Source organism: Cetorhinus maximus, chromosome 9 (assembly GCF_964194155.1).
Source record: "Cetorhinus maximus chromosome 9, sCetMax3.hap1.1, whole genome shotgun sequence".
Taxonomy (NCBI): domain Eukaryota; kingdom Metazoa; phylum Chordata; class Chondrichthyes; order Lamniformes; family Cetorhinidae; genus Cetorhinus; species Cetorhinus maximus.
Window position 1 is genome coordinate 51,576,614 of NC_135887.1, and position 18,610 is coordinate 51,595,223.

Below are 18,610 nucleotides of genomic sequence, written 5' to 3' on the forward strand. Positions count from 1 at the left end.
AACACAGTCATGGGGGCTGTGCTCCCAGTCTCACCATATAATTGTCCTGGAATGGCTTCTCTTCCCACACCCACATCATTACATTTGGAGCCCCCCCCCCCAACAGTGTCTTTGTTTGCCCTCCCCCACCCCTCACTTATTCGCCTACCATCTTCCCCTTGGCACCACAGTTGCCAGTGGGTCGGTGGTGGAGATTGGCAGCATGCGAACTGCATCAGAAGTGCTCACAAACCATTTCATAAACCTGCTCTAATAGGGGCATAGAGTACAAGAGCAGGGAGGTTATGATGAACTTATATAAGGCACTGGTTAGACTTCAGCTGGGGTATTGTGTGCTGTCTTCTCTTGTGTAAAGATAGAAGATCACAGAATACTGTGTACAGTTCTGGGCGCCACACTATAGGAAGGATGTGAATGCATTGGAGAGAGTGCAGAAGAGGTTTATGAGAATGGTTCCAGGGCTGAGACATTTCAGTTATGAGGAAAGATTGGAGAAGCTGGAATTGTTTTCCTTGGAGAGGAGAAGGCTAAGAGGAGACTTGATAGAAGTTTTCAAAATCATGAGGGGTCTGGACAGAGTGGATAGAGAGAAACTGTTCCCACTCGTAAACAGATGGAGAACTGCAGGGCACAGTTTTAAAGTGTTTTGCAAAAGAAGCAAATGTGAGGTGAGAAAAATCTTTTTCACACAGCGAATAGTTAAGGTTTGGAATTCCCTGCCTGGAAGTGTGGTGGAGGCAGGTTCAATTGAGGCATTCAAGAGGGCATCAGATGATTATTTAAATAGGAACAATGTGCAGGGTAACGGGGAAAAGGCAGGAAATTGGCACTGAGTTAAAATGCTCAGCGAGCCAGTGCAGACACAATGGGCTGAATGGCCTCCCTCTACACCGTAACAATTCCGTGATTCTGTGATCTTCTATCTTCACACAGGGGTAGACAGCGCACAACAGGCACGAGAGGGTGAAGCCTGGAGGGGGTATGCCTGATGTCTGCCCCCTCACACAGTATGAAGAGCGAGCTGCTGAACTGCAAGGGAGGACCGGGACCGTGCACGTGCTGACAGTGAGGTCGGCCTCCCCCAAGCATCCAGTGAGGAAGCTTAACCTCTGCACATCGAAACCTGGGGGTGAGGCTCTGTGCAATCTAGGAGGCAGCCCAAGCAGTTCTTCATTCTCTCCTCTTTCCATTACAGATGTGAACAGGGAGAGGGTGAGGCCAGACCTCGATCCCAAGTCTGAATCCAGCCCCAGCCCACAGAGGACCGAGGACGATGATCATGACCTCTCCCTGTAGAGCCATCACAGCAGTCACCTGCACCCTCCACCAGCCCAGAGACACTCATCTGGTTTAAGCTTGGGCTCACACTCTGGTGATCACCACACAGCTATGTGTCCGCAGCAGGAGGAGGTAGGGCCAGCCAAGGTCACCGGCACTTGGAGGACTGCTGGGGAAGAGGCTTCAGCTAAGTCCAAGTCTGATGATAAGCCTCTGGGAGTGGCCCTAAGCAAGGTGCTGGAGATGAAACAAGAGGCGGGGGAACATCAGGCAGAGGTGTCGGAAGACCTCAACAGAGTGGCACATGAGGTGGTGGAACCTGTTGCCTGATCTCTGATGAAGTAGAACCGACATGTGAGCACATCAAGGTCTCCATGGGGAGGGTAACAGATGCCATGGAGAACCTGGTCCAGCAGAACCCCCAGTTTCTGCTGGAGATGCGCACAGACCTGCACTCCATCACTGTAGCCATGGGCAAACTTTTGCAATGGCTACACGAGAGAAGAACAGGGCATCTCGACCTCCCTCCAGGTGCCTCTTTCCCTCATGGAATCAGGGATGGGCCTTCGGGCACCCAAAGGGAGGCGGAGTGTCAGGCGAACACCCCGGGGGCCTCCACTCAGGACTTTCCACGGGTGCCCAGGCGTTCCGAGGTCCTTCTGTCTGGGACCCCATCAGCTCCAGCCTCTGAGACCACTGAGGGTGCACCTGCCTCAGGGCAGGAAGCCCAGAGAAGGCTGGGGCCCTCCAGGCCTCAGGCCTCCAGAAAACGGCCGCCAAGGTCATCGGAGACAAGAGGGCGTAGTGGCAAGCAGGCTGCCTCCATCCCTGCTGCGGATGTCAGGGAAGCACCTGAACACAGTGGTAGGGTAAGGAAAATTAAGAAGTTTTAAGTCACTCTGGTAGCACGGGCGTACAAGCATTGTAAATAGTTGTTGCACCTTTGTAAATATATGTTTAATTGCACTTTACAGAGGTCTGCTGGGTTTTTATTGCGTCTGTTCGTGTTAATGCCCATGCGCTCCCCATTAACCCCGTTTCTAGGGGCCAACGCAGGCTGGGTCTATGTCCCCCTGAATCATGCCTGCACATGGTGGCATCGATCTTTGCAAAGCCCTTGCAAGCCCCTGTGCGAGAAGCCTCCCACGCTGTTCCCTTTCCCTCCACTGCTTAGTCTATAGAAACACCTTTCCCTTGGGGTTCCCCTTCAGTTGTCCAGTTGAGCTGACCTTCAGCTCCGCCCACCCGATGGCCCTCCTCCCAACCAGCGTTCCTTGAGCTGGACATCAGGGGAGTGCCTCAGCAGCAGGATGATGCACATTTCTTTGGGGGCAATTTAAAACGCATTCTACCCTCCACTGTAACCCACAGCCTCCTCATCAGCACCATTGACCTCCCTACTGTTACCTTTAACCTCCCAACCATCATCCTTGAACCTCGCACCCCCCCCATAACCCTACAGCCCATCACCATTCACCATTCACATGCCATCCCTCCCCAAAGAGCTCACCCCAGTCATGGTACCCATGCCCACCCTTATTCTGCCCAACCCTAGGATCCATATACACCTCCATGTCCCCTCCAACAACCCGAACCAGCCATTCCCCCACCACCGACAGACTCTCACCGTCCCACCCTACCACATCCCATTGCCTTCTTTAACAGTCACTGTTCCCTCCTACCACCAGTATCCTCAGTTTGCCCCCCAGGATTCCTCCACTGACCTCTCCCTCTGGACCCTCCCCCCCTCACTGTCATGGTCCTCTGCATTCCCCTCCTCACTGACCCTGCTTTCCCCAACCTCACTGTCCCTCACTTTCCCCTGTCACTGTCCCCCGCTTCCCCCCTCACTCTCCCCCGCTTGCCCCCCTCACTCTCCCCCGCTTGCCCCCTTCACTGTCCCCCACTTGCCTCCCTCACCATCCCCCACTCACTATCCCCCACTTCACCCCCTCACTGTCCCCCACTTCCCCCCCTCACTGTCCCCCGCTTCCCCCCCTCACTGTCCCCCGCTTCCCCCCCTCACCGTCCCCTGCTTTCACCTCCCTCACTATCCTCCATTTTCCCCCTCACTGCCCCCCGCTTCCCCCCTCACTGTCCCCCTCTTCCCCCCCCTTACTGTTCCCCGCTTCCCCCCCTCACTGTCCCCCGCTTCCACCCTCACTGTCCCCGCTTCCCTCCCTCACTTTCCCCCACTTCACCCCCCTCACTGTCCCCCGCTTCCCCCTCTCACTGTCCCCCACTTCCACCCCCTCACTGTCCCCCGCTTCCGCCCCTCACTGCCCCCCGCTTCCCCCCACACTGTCCCCCGCTTCCCCCCCTCACTGTCCCCCTCTTCCCCCCCCCGCTGTCCCCCGCTTCCCCCCCTCACTGTCCCCCGCTTCCCCCCCTCACTGTCCCCCTCTTCCCCCACCCTCACTGTCCCCCGCTTCCCCCCCTCACTGTCCCCCACTTTCACAGCCTCTGCACCGCTCCCCGGTCCCTTCCCCCTCCCAGCCCCGCAATGCATGGTTGCATCTGTCCCGGGCCATCCCACCCCCTCAGAATCCCCATCTCCCCATTCCGTGTTGTCTGCCCTCTCCACCCCCTCCCCGTGTTGCCTGCCCTCCCCCACCCTTGCACCTTCCACCAAGCGGACCAGCCTGCAATATGTAAATCCTTGACATCTGCACACCATGTTGGTCCAGTCATCTTTTGGACCGGTGTGAACTCCCATCGGCGGGGTGGATGATAGGCCAGGGTGGGGCGAAAATTCCATTCAGGTGCTCATTTCAATCCCCTTAATAATGTGCTAAATGGTTTCCCGATGGCCGTAGGCGGGAATGGCGACCTGCCGTTCCACCATGATGGTCGGGACCACAAGTTCCCGCCGTCTTCTCCCACTGTCGGGAAACTGATTTCCTCACTCACGTCGTCTTCTCCACCCCCACCCACCACGGACCCCGCCACTAGCAGGGTCAGAAAATTCCAGCTCAAATCTTCTCCATCGCACGGGGTTTTGATGGAGTATGTAAGGAGATGCTGTCTCCAGTGCCAGAAGGGTTGATAACCAGAGGACACGGACTCTAGCGCTTGAACACAAACATCAACGCTGACGCTCCAGTGTGGTACTGAGGGAGTGCTGCACTGTTGGAGGTGCCATATTTTGGATGAGACATTAAACCAAAGCTTTGGCAGCTTGGGTGGGTGTAAAAGATCCCATGACACTGTTTTGAAGAAGAGCAGGGAGTTCTCCCTGTGTCCCAGTCAATGTTTATGCCTCAATCAACGTCACAAAAAAACAGATTATTCTGTCATTATCACATAGCTGTTTGTGGGAGCTTGCTGTGTGCAAATTGGCTGCTGCATTTCCTACATTACAACAGTGGCTACACTTCAAAAAAAGCACGTTATTGGTTGTAAAGGACTTTGAGGGGTCTGGTGGTCATGACAAGCACCATATAAATGCAAGTCGACCTTCCTTTCTTTATTGAAGGTGATTGTCACATGAAGTGTGGCGACATATTTTCTTTACAGGGTGTTGTTATGATGTGGAATGGACCTCCTGAAGGGTGGAGGTCACAGCAATAACTTCCGAAAGTGAATTAAATAAAGGCAGAATCTTCAGGAGGCGATCGGGGTCTCACCTGCCAGCTAGAGAGTCGGTGAGAGGATGTGTTGCCTCTTTCTGGGAAGGCTCGCCACATCTTGTTCTATTCAGGCATTGGACCTGAATGTGGTGGGCCTTCCCCTGGGATCAAGTGGTGGGCCTTCCCCTGGGATCAAGGACCCCAAGTGCAGAAGTCCCACCTGCCAAGAGCTGCCAACCAATTAGAGGCCGGTAGTTCTAATGAACAGCAGCACCACCGGGGAGGCACTGCTACTGGTACGACACCCACCTGAGGCTTAGGATCATCACTAAATCACAGGCCGGAGGTGAGTGATGGCAGGAGGGAGGTCATCGGGTGGGTGGGTCACAGAGGAGGTAGCGGTCGGCAGAAAAGGAAGGGGGTGTCTCTCAGCAGCGCCTAACCCCGCCCTTCCCGATGCTGGTTCCCATGATTGGGCACTGAGTGTCTTTGAATGAGGAACCCAACACACCCCCCTCGCCTGGGAGCCAGCAAGCAGCCCCGCAAGGGTTTGGTTGTTGTGCTTCCCACATGGCGGAGAGAGGGAGCCCATAAAGCAGCGGGAGTTCAGAGAGAGAGAGCCCATAAAGCAGCGGGAGCTCGGAGGACGAGAGCCCATAAAGCAGCGGGAGTTCGGAGGGAGAGAGCCCATAAAGCAGCGGGAGTTCGGAGGGAGAGAGCCCATAAAGCAGCGGGAGCTCAGAGGGAGAGAGCCCGTAAAGCAGCGGGAGTTCAGAGAGAGAGAGCCCATAAAGCAGCGGGAGCTCAGAGAGAGAGAGAGCCCATAAAGCAGCAGGAGTTCGGTGGGAGAGAGCCCATAAAGCAGCGGGAGCTCGGATAGAGAGCCCATAAAGCAGCAGGAGTTTGGAGAGAGAGAGCCCATAAAGCAGCGGGAGTTCAGGGAGAGAGAGCGCCCACAAAGCAGTGGGAGTTTGGAGATTACTACCTGAAGAGAAAGAATGTGCATGGTTACAGGGATAAGACAGGGGAGTGGGTCTAGGTAGAATGCTCTTTCAGAGGGCCAGTGCAGACTCGACAGGCTGAATGGCCTCCTTCTGCACAGTAAAGATTATGTGATTCTGTGATTCTTGAACCACAGCAGTCCATGTGATGTAGGTACACCCACAGTGCTGTTAGTGGGGGCGGGCTGGGGGAGTTCCAGCATTTTGACCCAGCGACAGTGAAGGAATGGCAATATATTTTCAAGTCAGGATGGTGAGTGTCTTGGAAGGTGTAATAATGATGTACCGGACAGATTTCTTGCTCGAAACAGATAGCTTTATTACAGAGCTCATTTAGAAGCTACATGTTGAACCAGGCCCATGACTAGAATGCTCAGCCCCTAAGATTACCCGCACTTAGGGCTCATTCGTCAGTACAATCAGGTGAACCCTAAAGGCAGTAGGAAAGGTTATACCTACAATCACTACAGAAGGGAACTTCCAGGTGGTGGTGTTCCCATGTGTCTGCTGCCCTTGTCCATCTAGATGGTAGCGGTCGTGGGTTTGTCTAAGGAGCCTTGGTGAGTTCCAGCAGTGAATCTTGTAGATGGTACACACTACTGCCACTGTGCGTCGGTGGTGGAGGGAGTGAATGTTTGTGGATGTGGTGCCAATCAGGCTGGCTGCTTTGTGCTGGATGGTGTCAAGCTTCTTAAGTGTTGTGGGAGCTGCACTCATCCAAACAAGTGCAGAATATTCCATCACACTCCTGACCTGTGCCTTGTAGATAGTGGACGAGCACTTGGGAGTGAAGTGTTTTGTCACTTCTTATCAATTAAGAATACATACACAGCTATCTGCTTCTGAACTCCAACTTCCTGTACGAAAAACAGAAGGTTCCTTTATTCCTTATTCTCCACCAGAGGGCAATACATCCAGGACTTAGCATGCCCTACTAGCAGATTTTATATAACAAATCTTTTTAACTGAAATGTCCTTTTGCAAAAAAGCATAAACACTAAACACAAATATCACAGGGAGTCAGGAGGTGAGTTATTCTCCGCAGAATTCCCAGCCTCTGGTCTGCTCTTGTAACCACAGTATTTATATGGCTAGTCCAGTTCAGCTTCTGGTCAATGGTAACACCCAGGTTTTTGATAGTGGGGTTTCAGTGATGGTAATGCCATTGAATGTCAAGGGGCAATGGTTAGATTCTCTCTTGTTGGAGATGGTCATTACCTGGTACTTGTGTGGCACGAATGTTACTTGCCACTTGTCAGCCCAAGCCTGGATATTGTCCAGATCTTGCTGCATTTGGACATGGACTGCTTCAGCATCTGAGGAGTCGCAAATGGTGCTGAACACTGTGCAATCATCAGCGAACATCCCCACTTCTGACCTTATGGTAGAAGGAAGGTCATTGATGAAGCAGCTGAAGATGGTTGGGCCGAGAACAGTACCCTGAGGAACTCCTGCAATGATGTCCTGGAGCTGAGATGATTGACCTCCAACAACCACAACCATCTTCCTTTGTGCTAGGTATGACTCCAACCAGTGGAGAGTTTTCCCCCTGATTCCCATTGACTCCAGTTTTACATTTCTGTTATCAATTTGCCCCAGGCAGCCTTCAGGAAATTGTTTACAAAAGCCAACACTTCTTCTGGCCCCATAATCTTTTTACATCCCTTTCGTTTTCCCAGTAGCACTGGAAATGCTTGTCCATGTTTATTAAGGTTTCTCAGGCAAGCTGGCAGCTCAAGGCTTTAACTTGAGATCACATGTAAGCCCTATATTACTGCTAATGAACGACCCAACACTGTCAGCTAGCAGTACACAGAGAGCTGAGACAGCACACACATGATAACTGAATTTTGCTTACACACAGCTAATTTTTTCTAGTCACACAGATATTACAAAAAATGGCTAGGTTTCAGAGGGAAACATTCCCCCCCGCCCCCCCAACCGCCCCCCCTCCCCCCCATCGGAGGGAGCTGTCCGGGGACGGGCACGAACCCGATTGGCATGCGCACGAAAGAGCGCAGAAATCTCCCTGAGGCACAGAGGTGCCTAAGGGAGATCAGTTTGACATTTAAAACCTGAAATAATGCACTTAAAAATTTTTAAAGCATGTCCCCTCCATGTCAAAAAATTATTTTAAAAATTTTTTATTGAATTTTAAAGCCCTTCATGAAACCTCATCCGCCCCGTGGATGAGGTTTCATGAAAAATGTGAAGGCTGCGTAGGCTCTTTGCCTGCCCGCCAACCTTAAGGTTGGGCGAGCAGCTCATTTAACTGCTTTAATTAGTTTTTAACAGGCCTTAATAAGCCTTTGACAGTTCGGTGGGCACACAGCCCACTCAGCTGCACGCCCGCTGAACTGGAAATCTAAATGGCGCACCGTGACGTCAGGATGCCCACCTGATGTCAGTGCGCGTCATTTTATGCGCCGGCGAGCAGGCCCCGCCCCCACTTGCCAACCGGAGAATTCCGCCCAGAGATCCAGAACACCACAGATTTATACCACATTACCAGCTGCAGTCAGACTCAGACTGAAGTCTCATAAAGTGATCTGGAGCCTGGTGCCAAACTTGTACATAGGGCCGGCAATGCTCGGTGGATATATTCTTAAAGATTTCATTTCAACCACCTCCGCCTCCCCCCCCAACCCCGCCCCACCACCACCCCAGCCAACTTCCATCTCCAACATTTTTATCATGAATAAATGAAAGTGTTCAAAGAAAATGAAAAAAGACACAAGCTTTTTCATGTTGCTATGAATTTGAACCTGGGCTTTTTGCAGCAGTGTCCTGGGCATTCATTTTAATGCCTGGAGACCCCAGGGCAATCCTGAGGTTGTACTCAGATGTTTATCATTCCACAAGAAACTCCAACTTCTTTCCCAGCTCACTTTCACCCTGTAGAGTAATTCTCAAATATTTTCTTTGAATCTGCAGGGTTCATGTATTTACAGTTTTGAAAATAACCTCAAAGATTCTCCAAGTACCACAAAAATAATTAATCGGTAGATGGGATCTTTGCCACAGCAACATGGCTGACAAGGCCTCACATGTTGGGCAGGCAATTGCTTTGAAGGCATTATCTAGGAAGACAGGAGGGTCTGTGAAGGACTCACATGGGGTGGTCAAGTGTGCCAAGGGAAGGAAGTGGGGATTATAAGGGCAAATGTGCAAATTACCCAATTGTTAATGTGGTTTTGCCTTACCATTAGAGACCATCGCCCAGTTTAAAGAATATTTTCAAAATATGATTCAGGCACTTGCTAAATAACCCAGCTAAGGGACTCAACTTGTGAGTGTGGTATATGGTAGCACAGTGATTTTGAGTTCAAATCACACCAGAGCAAGTTATGAAACGTAACCCATTCATAGGCTCTGAAGCACTTTGCGATGTCCTCAAGTTGTCAAAGACACAACACAAATTTTCTTAAATTTGTGAGGGAGAAAAAATTGGCCATGGAACCCAGTTGATTCACTAATGTCCCTCAGGGAGGGGAATCAGTCAATTCTATCCATTCTGGTTTCTGTATGACTGCTGGCCACAATGCATGGTTAACAATTAGGGGTTAACTTTCTGTGAGGGTTCTCCTTATTGGCCAGCCGAAGGCCCACAAAATGGTGTAAACGTGTTTACTCTGGGGATTCTGTGGATCTTCCGCTGAAATCATGGTGAAAATTAGAACCTCTGCAGAAATTCAAGCCACTCACATTTCGAGTGATGAGAAACAGACATCATCCACATCTTGTGAACAGGAGAAATGCTCAATATAGCTCCAAAAAAGGAGGAAGTGAGAGTGAGATGTCAAAGAGAAGCCAGTAACAGTTTTATAATTGTGTAAGTGACTATAGCCACGCTTCCTAAAGGCAGTACAAACCTAGGAATGTATGCCACGATTTAATTTAATGCACTCAACAGATTCAATGATGTAAAATCGGGCGGGGTGTAAAGTGTGTGCCTGGCCCTTACTCGCTGAGTTAGGTTGCAATTAAAGAGTTTTATGGTCAGTTCACTACCTGCTCTAAACTCTGGTGTATTCCCTTGGTGAATTTTACAATGTGAACAGACAAATGGCCAGGCAGGGAAAGAGCAGCTGCTCCATTAAGCCTGACTCTTATCATGACGACCAGTCTAAATACCTCCTCCCTATCCCCCCCAAACTCAACCCTCCTCCCTCCCACCCACCTGCCTCCACCCCACCAACCCCCATCCTTCCCCACAGGAATGTAATTTTCAGGAGATTAAAACCATAAAAAACCAGGAACAAATCAGGAAAAAAAAATGTTGTAGAAAATTCTTCTGCAACACCCCCCCACCCCCCAACCCCCTCAGGCAATCAAAACAAGTCCAGGAGATCACATGGTCCAAATAACAGAGAAAGGATTGTATAAATTGCCAAAAGCACAAATGATAAATATCCACACAAGAATGCGACTTATGCATCTGTGATTGAGTATTTCACTTTGATAATTTGCTCCTTCCTTCTCGAATTGAGCCGCTCCCCAATCAGAATTCCTCCACCACACCTCATTTTCCAACTGAGAGGGCGAGCAGATGAGCTGCTCCTAAAGGCCTCTGCCAATGTCACTCTCTGCTCAGACGTGAGCTGGGTTCACCCCGCAGCTGAGATGGGAGGGCTACTGTGGGAGGAGTCACAGGTTTTCAACGAGCCAATGCAGGGCTGAATGGCCTCCTTTTGCATTGTAATGATACTGTGATATCAACAATGCAAGTCTCTGGTAGGCGGGATTGCTTAATCTAACACTTCCAGATCACAAACCATCGGATTCCACCCAGCATTCGATCTTCCCTAAATGGACAGTAAAAACAGATAGTCATTCAGTTCTTTCTTGCAATGTGCCCATCAGCATGGCAAGAATTGCTTTACATCTATCTTCTAACGTAGGTTGAGGTTCTAATCTAACAACGTGTTTAAATCCATTCTTCCGAGGACCAGGATGAAGCCTCCACTCAATTCTCTCATGTTCATTTCTAGAGTCTCCTTTCATAACATAGACCCAAGTCACAAAGTCAATCATATCATTACTTTCTTCAGTAAATCAATGTCCCTTTGAAAGCAGTGCACTCAAAACTGATGACAATATTCCACATGGCCTTACCAATGATCCATATGTGATATATCATATATTCATGTATACATAATATATATTATATAAATTATTAATGTCATTTGTTTTGAGTTACAGTTAAACATCATTGAGATTTTCCTTTTCTCTGCATTTTTGAGAAGCTCATTTCTCAGATGCAACCAAGAGATGAAAGGGATGGAAACTGGCTGAACATATCTGTTCCTTGCTCTCATGGCACTATTCCTGCATTTGTTGGGGGTTTCCATCTTCTGAACTGGGCCTGTAGCTTTAGTACAATCACTCGGTGACGAGGTGGGAGGGGCATTCCTGGTCTCTTGCCCCCATTCCGCTCATGAGACAGACATTCCACTCCCCCACCCCTGACAACCTCGCGCCCCCAGCCCCACTCCAAAGAAGTAGGGTGTTGGGCTTTGTGCCAAGACCCCTGTGGACCTGAAGGTCAAGGAGGTTCCTGACAGCACTCTGGCAAGTGGAAACCATTCACCAATCCACTCTCCAAGGGTTATCAAAGCCCCTGACACTGACTGACCCGCAGCTGCACTCCGCCCGTGGATACCAGCGCAAGGCCCAGCCAAGGGTCAGGGGTCAACATGTGACTGGAATGACCTTGGACCACAAACACTCAAGGCATGTCTTTCCTCAAAGGCAGTGTATAGCTCAGATATACACTGTCCCTTGCAGGACCCCAAGTGGAGAAAAGGAAGGGGGAAACTGCATTCACGTCGCTCTTCCTGTAACTACCTCTGTGGCTGTTACACACATTTATCCTGTGGTGCTCTTTTTCTCAAGGTATCTGAATTACTCTGAGTAATTCTCTCATTCCTCATTTCTTCAAAAGGAAAAACTTTACCCAAATAAAGCTTTTCTCCAAATAACAAATCAAACCAAGCAGTTATTGTTAGAGATCCTGGAATAATGTTCCAATTAAATGTTACTAATTCCTCCTGAGAAACATGGACACTGCACTTGTTCAGAGTGTGGGATCTGCCTCCAGCTCTGAGCAAAAATAATCAAAGGCTTTTAGGGCAGCCAAAAGTCTGAATTAAAGTCTGAAGATGATACCTGTACTCAAGACACACTTTGTGGTTGCTTAACCATTGTGTTGTGAAATGTCTTATTGAGAAAGTCTTTTTTCATAAACAATTTTGTTATTCTTTCATGGGATGTGAGCATGGCTGGCTAGGCCAGCATTTTTATTGCCCATCCCTAATTGCCCTTGAGGAGGTTGTGGTGAGCAGCCTTTTGAACCACTGCTGTCCATGTGGTGTATTATTTTGGACATGCTAAAACATTACTTTGAATATTAGAAATTAGCTATTAAAAAGTACTGGGTTGTTCTTTTCAAAAAATGCTTTTAGTACTTTCATCCTTTATTTTACTGGTATGGTCTCCTAATTGGTCATTCACAATTGGTTGTTTCCATAATCCTTCGTTCTTGGACTGATTGCTGAGCACTTTCCTCATGTTTAAGGGTTGAGGTGTCAGCTGTGGCTCAGTTCATAGCACCCTTGCCTTTGAATCAGAGGGTTGTGGGTTCATGTCCCACTCCTGGAAACCAAGAACTGTGATTGTACTCAAAAGAGTTCCAACCTGTGACTGTTGATAACTCGAAAGAGTTTCCTCATGTTTAATTTATACTTTCACCATCTGTTTCTTAACTGTCGATTTTCTGCTGTTTTAGTTTGGCCCAAACCATAAAGTGTGGTGAGAAAAGTATGACCATAGAAATGTGAGGGTGACATTGTCATGGTGAAATAGTGCCTTACAGCAAGTGCACAGGTACAAGAAGTTTAGTACTGCTCACAGAGAGTCGGGTATTGTTTAAGATCAGAGGCTTTACACTGCACTAAATAAAATTCTGAGGGGCATTCACTCCCTCTACTACTGACACTCAGTGGCAGTAGTGCACATCATCTACAAGATGCAGTGCAACTCACCAAGTTTCACTACGCAGCACCTTACAAACCTGCGACCTGTACCACCTCAAAGGACAAGGGCAACAGATGCATGGGGACTCCACCACCTGCAAGTTTCCCTCCAAGCCACACACCATCCTAACATGGAACTATATCACTGTCCACAGTTGCTGGGTGAAAACACTGGAACTCCCTCCCAAACAGCACGACTGGTGTACCTACAACCACAGGGACTGCAATAGCTAGTGATATGCAATTAATTCACGCCTTGCTAATGACACTCATAACCTAAAAGCCATTTTGAAAAGGCATTTCCTGACGCTTTTCTTGAGATCAGTCAGTTCTTTCCTTAAAACGAAGTGAGTGTATGTGCTGACTTATGCAATCTTTAAGAAACAGAATAATTTATATGTTTAAAAAAAAGAAAAGTGTGCTTATTTCTAGATATCAGAGACCAGAGGGAGGGAAGTCAAGACAAGCTGGCAATATTAGGAGGGTGTAGGGTTGCTGATGAATGATTCACATACTACCCAAATTTCCTCTTTGCAAATACTGATTGACCTGCTGTGTATATCCTGCAATCTCCAGTTCCATTGCAGAACTTCAGAACTTCCGCCAGGTTCATTTCTCAATAGTTTCAGTGATGGACATTAACTTTAAAACAAGAAAAAAAGCTGAGGCTATTCACTTCCATCTTAAAGTGTGTTTTGCATGGAAAGATTTTGGCCAGAAATTGAAGGGAAAAGTAATTCCCTTGCAGAGTGTTCCTCATGTCCCTTCATGCATCCGATTCTCCATTCTACATCAATGTTGTCCACTAAAAGTCACTGAATAGCAATATCGTTTCAGCCACATACATCAATTTTATTAGAAAACACCTCACACACATTCATACACTACAGGTCAATGTATGTCCTTCCATTGTACAACATGTACTGTAATAAAACATACCAATGTGCTTCATAGCAGAACCATAAAATAAAAACTAACAGCGAGCCACATAAGGAGATATTAGGGCAGATGACCAAAAGCTTGGTCAAAGAGGTAGGCTTTAAGGAGCATCTTAAAGGAGGAAAGCAAGGTAGAGGGAGGTGGAAAGGTGCAGAGTGGGAATTCTAGAGCTTAGGGCCTTGAGCTGAAGGTACAGCTACCAATGGTGGAGTGATTAAAATCAGGGGTTGTTAAGGGGCCAAAAGTAAAAGAGTGCAGGTATGTCAGAGGGTTGGGGGGCTGGAGGGGATTACAGAGATGGAGGGGGGGTGGGGCAACGCTATGGAACAATTTAAAAACAAGGATGAGAATTTTAAAATTGCTTAATCAGGAGTTAATGTAGATCAGCGAGCATGGGGGCTGATGATTGAATGGAATTTGGTGCAAGTTAGGACATGGGCAGCTGAGCTTTGGATGACCCATAAGGAGGTTAGAATGCGGGAGACCAGGCAGGAGTGTGTTGGAATGGTCAAGTCTAGAGGTAACAAAGTCATGGATGAGGGTTTCAGCAGCAGATAAGCTGAGGCTGCGATGGAGTCAGGCGATGTTATGGAGGTGGAAATAAGTAGTCTTTGTGATGGTGTGAGTGTGTATTTGAAAGCTCATCTTGGGGTCAGATATGATACCCAGATTACAGACAAACTGCTTTAATCTCAGACTATTGCCAAGGAGAGGCATGGAGTCTATGGCTAGGGAATGGAGTTTGGAGTGGGGACGGAAAACAATGGCCAAAAACATTCCAGGGTCACCCTGGAACAGTAAACAGTTTAGGCACATGAGAGCAGGATGTAAGAATGCTGATGCAGCAACACACACCGATGGCCAGCGGGACCTCCCCCTCGATTTTCCTGGAGACAGCTCATGAATAAATTGCCACTGGGTTGGCCTTCCTGTGCATGATGGCTACCGGCCCCCGAGAGCTGCAGGCCCAGACAGGGGGCTGGCAGCTCAGCAGCGCCATCAGGAACAGTGGCCACTGCTGAGAAAAGCAGGTGCCCTACAGCAGGTAAACTGAAGAAATGTTAAAAATAAACCTAACATTTAGGTTGATGGAGCGGAAATCCCCCTGAGCTAAGAGCTGGGGCTGCAGGGGCTGCCTTCCTGGTCACGGCCCCCCCACCCCGCAACCCCCCCCCACCGCCCAACTACCCGAGCTGAAGCTGGAAGGCCACTTTATTCAGCTGGCGACAGGAGGGCAATCCACTGTCACCAAAGTGCCAGTGGCCTGGTAAAATGGCCCCTAATAGGGCATTTGAATATTTAAATTTTCTTTCCAACTCCTGATGGCAGGAAGCCTATTGGAAGCTGATCCCGCCAATGGTAAAATTTCCTGACGACAGGACATGGTCAAGGAGCCAATCCAACACAGCTCCTCCCGATTTTATCACACCCCACCCCCTCCCCAAGCCACCCCCCAACCCCCCGACCGCCATGATCCCTTCTTGTGGAGGCCAGTAAAATTTACCCTGTTAACTCTGTTTCTCTCTCCAATGGTGAGCCAGAGCTCCTGAGAATTTCCAGTATTTCTGTTTTTCTACCTGACAGCCCATGCTTTATGTGGTCTGGCCAAATCTGGCGATGAGAAGCTAAACCAAACCCATTCAAGTCTGCTTCCCTATTGGACTTAAGGGAATGGAGATGTGGCTGTATTGGACAAATGGCCAGGGTAAGAGAGAGTAATGGTTTTCACATGAACTATGGTATGAAAGGTAGAGGTGAGGGTGTGGTTCAGGAAATCAATACTTGTCAAAATGTCCTGATAGATACAAGGGCCATAGGCTAGACAGTTGGGGTTTTGTAAATGCTGTTATAAGTGAACTGGGAGGGAGCTTTCCCCAGGACAGTCACAGAGAGAGGTAGGCTTTGGAGGGGGAAGGGAGGTGTGGGTGGAGTGCAATGCAACAAAATGACCTTATCTGTGATTGAGACATCAAGCAAACATCTAACACCATCAGTAGCCAAGGAAGTAAAGCGCTCAAAATACTCAAAAAAAACACTCCCACACTCTTCAACTCATCGTTTTTATCATCAAAGGCGCCACAAAGTTCACAAGTAAACAACAGATAACATCACACGGAGTTAGGGGTAATGTATTAGCTATTAGCTATAGAGGAATGGCTAAACAACAGAAAGCAGACAGTCGGGATAAATGGGTCTTTTTCTGGATGGCAAGCTGTAACTAGTGGGGTGCCACAGGGTTCTGTCCTTGGGCCCCAACTATTTACAATCTATATTAATGACTTGGATTCAGGGATAGAAGGTACCACAGCTAAATTTGCAAATGACACCAAAATAGGTGGGAAAGTAAGTTGTAATGAAATAAGAAATTTACAAATGGATATGGATAGGTTAGGTGAATGGGCCAAAATTTGGCAGATGGAGTTTAACGTGGATAAGTGTGAGGTTATCCATTTTGGTTGGAAGAATAAAAAGGCGACTTATTGTTTAAATGGAGAGAAACTTCAGAATGCTTCAGTGCAGAGGGATCTGGGTGTCCTCGTGCATGAAGCGCTGAAAGCTAGTATGCAGGTACAGCAGGTAATAAGGAAGGCAAATGGAATTTTGGCATTTATTGCTAAAGGAATAGAGTATAAAAATAGGAAAGCGTTGTTGCAGCCGTACAAGGCATTGGTGAGACCGCACCTGGAGTACTGTGCACAGTTTTGGTCCCCTTAGTTGAGGAAGGATGTAATTGCATTGGAGGCAGTTCAGAGGAGGTTCACTAGATTGATTCCAGAGATGCGGGCCTTGTCAATTCTGTCTCCTGGATTGCTCAATGCAATTAATTTTTAGTTCCTTTTGACTCCAGAACAATCCTGGAGGCTTTGTAGCCCTAGTTTAGATCAGTGTTTCCATTAGCTATTGGCCAGAGTCCAGATGTGGCTCGGAACATAGGAACAGGAGAAGGCCATTCAGCCCATCGAGCCTGCTCCACCTTGGGATGTGATGAAACCTTCAGGAGTTTGTCCAGCTGGAGTAGCAAACCTTACAGTACCTTTGGAGAACAATTGGATCATGACTGATCATCTATGCCAACACCACTTTCCTGTACTATCTCATTTCCCTTGATGTCATTAGTCTCCATAAAAACATAAGAACTAGGAACAGGAGTAGGCAATTCAGCCCCTGTCATGTCGCCGGAAAGCTGAGATTTTGCTTTTCGGGTGGGTCAGCCATTTTGAGACATCAGGGTCAAAGCGGGTTGGATCAACATTACTTTCACAGGTTGGGCCACAGGAGCCAGGGCATATAACGGAACAAATGTAGGAGCGTTCGAGTTAAAATCATTCAGAGAATGTGTGTACAAATCCCACCATGGCAGCTTGAGAATTTGAATGTAGCTTAATTTAAAACATCTGGAAATGAGATAGTAGGATCAATAAAAGTGAACATGAAGCTGTGGAATTGCCTGAAAACCTAACTGGACCATTCTTGCCCCTTTGGGAAAGAAACCTGCCGTCCTTACTGAGTCTGGTGTATGTGACTCCAGGCCCACAGCAATGTGGTTGGCTCTTAGTGGCCCTCTGAAGCAGCCAAGCGAGCCACATAATTGTATCAAACTGCTACTTGGATTGGAAATAAATGTTGGTCTTGCCAATGACACCCACATCCTGAAGTTGAAAAGAAATGCTAAAGATGCACTGCAGATTAATCAGAACCACACTAGCAGATTTGGTGGAACCCTTTGTCTCTTCAAACATATTATCTAATATTCTATTTTGCACCAGTTAATGCCCTTGAGTAGGCATTAGGTCAGTAGATCGCATGCCTAAACCTGTAAGGACATACCCAAATTTTAATCTGAATAATTATCCTCAGTCTTCAAGGTTGTTTGTTTGGCAGATCAGCTAGTTATTTCTAACCCCCTAAGAAATATTTTTCCTTAAATGTACAAGTGCAACCTTCGCTTAGTGGTAGCATTTGGAATGTTATGGGTTCAAGTCCTACTCTAGACAGCACTGGTGAGCGGAAACAAGAATTCTGTCTCTGAAATACTAAGTTGATATCCAGCAGGGTACTCAAATCCAATGGAAGAGGCGAGGTGACCCTCGCTACCAATCACATTCAGCTGGCCACCACAGTCAGGTTAACAGCTGTCAACACCAATCATTTAGTTTGGTCAATGCCAGAGATCCTTTAATGCTGAAGTAGTAAATAAAAGAAAGATTTCCATTTATAACGGCATCTTTCACAACCTTAGGATATTGTAAAACACTTTACAGCCAATTAAGCAACTTTGAACTGTAGTCACAGATGTAATTAGAAAATTCTGAAGCTAAGTGGGGCACAGCAAGCTCTCGCAAACAATAATGAAATGAATGATCAGATAACCTATTTTATTATGTTGGTTGAGGGATCAATTTTGGCCAGAACATCCATAGAAACTCCACAGCCTTTCTACAAATAGTTCCATGGGATTCTTTACTTCCCTGAATGCCTCAGTTGAATGTCTCATCTGAAAGACAGCACCCCCAAAAGAGCAGCACTCCCTCAGTATTGCACTGAAGTGTTAGCCTAGATTTTGTGCTGAATTTTCTACGGTGAGGCTCTAACCCATAACAGTCTGACTCGAGGCAAGGGTATGACCCACTGAGCTGCAGAGTCTACAATCCAAAGAGTAGCTCGTTCAAGAAGAAGAGACAGACTTAATGACACCAGCCCCAACTCTGCTTGGTACTGACGTCTCTTCATAAGTGAAAGCTTAAAAATGAGTGCTCCCAGCTCTATCCATGGTCCAAGGATGTGTCAG

At 47.9% G+C, this 18,610-nt stretch overlaps 1 protein-coding gene across 1 annotated transcript in view; it reads right to left on the reverse strand.

Moving 5' to 3' along the window:
- Window positions 1-18,610, reverse strand: part of LOC144684649 (protein spinster homolog 3-like) — a 130,173-nt gene that overhangs the window by 100,759 nt on the left and 10,804 nt on the right. The window lies entirely within an intron of this gene.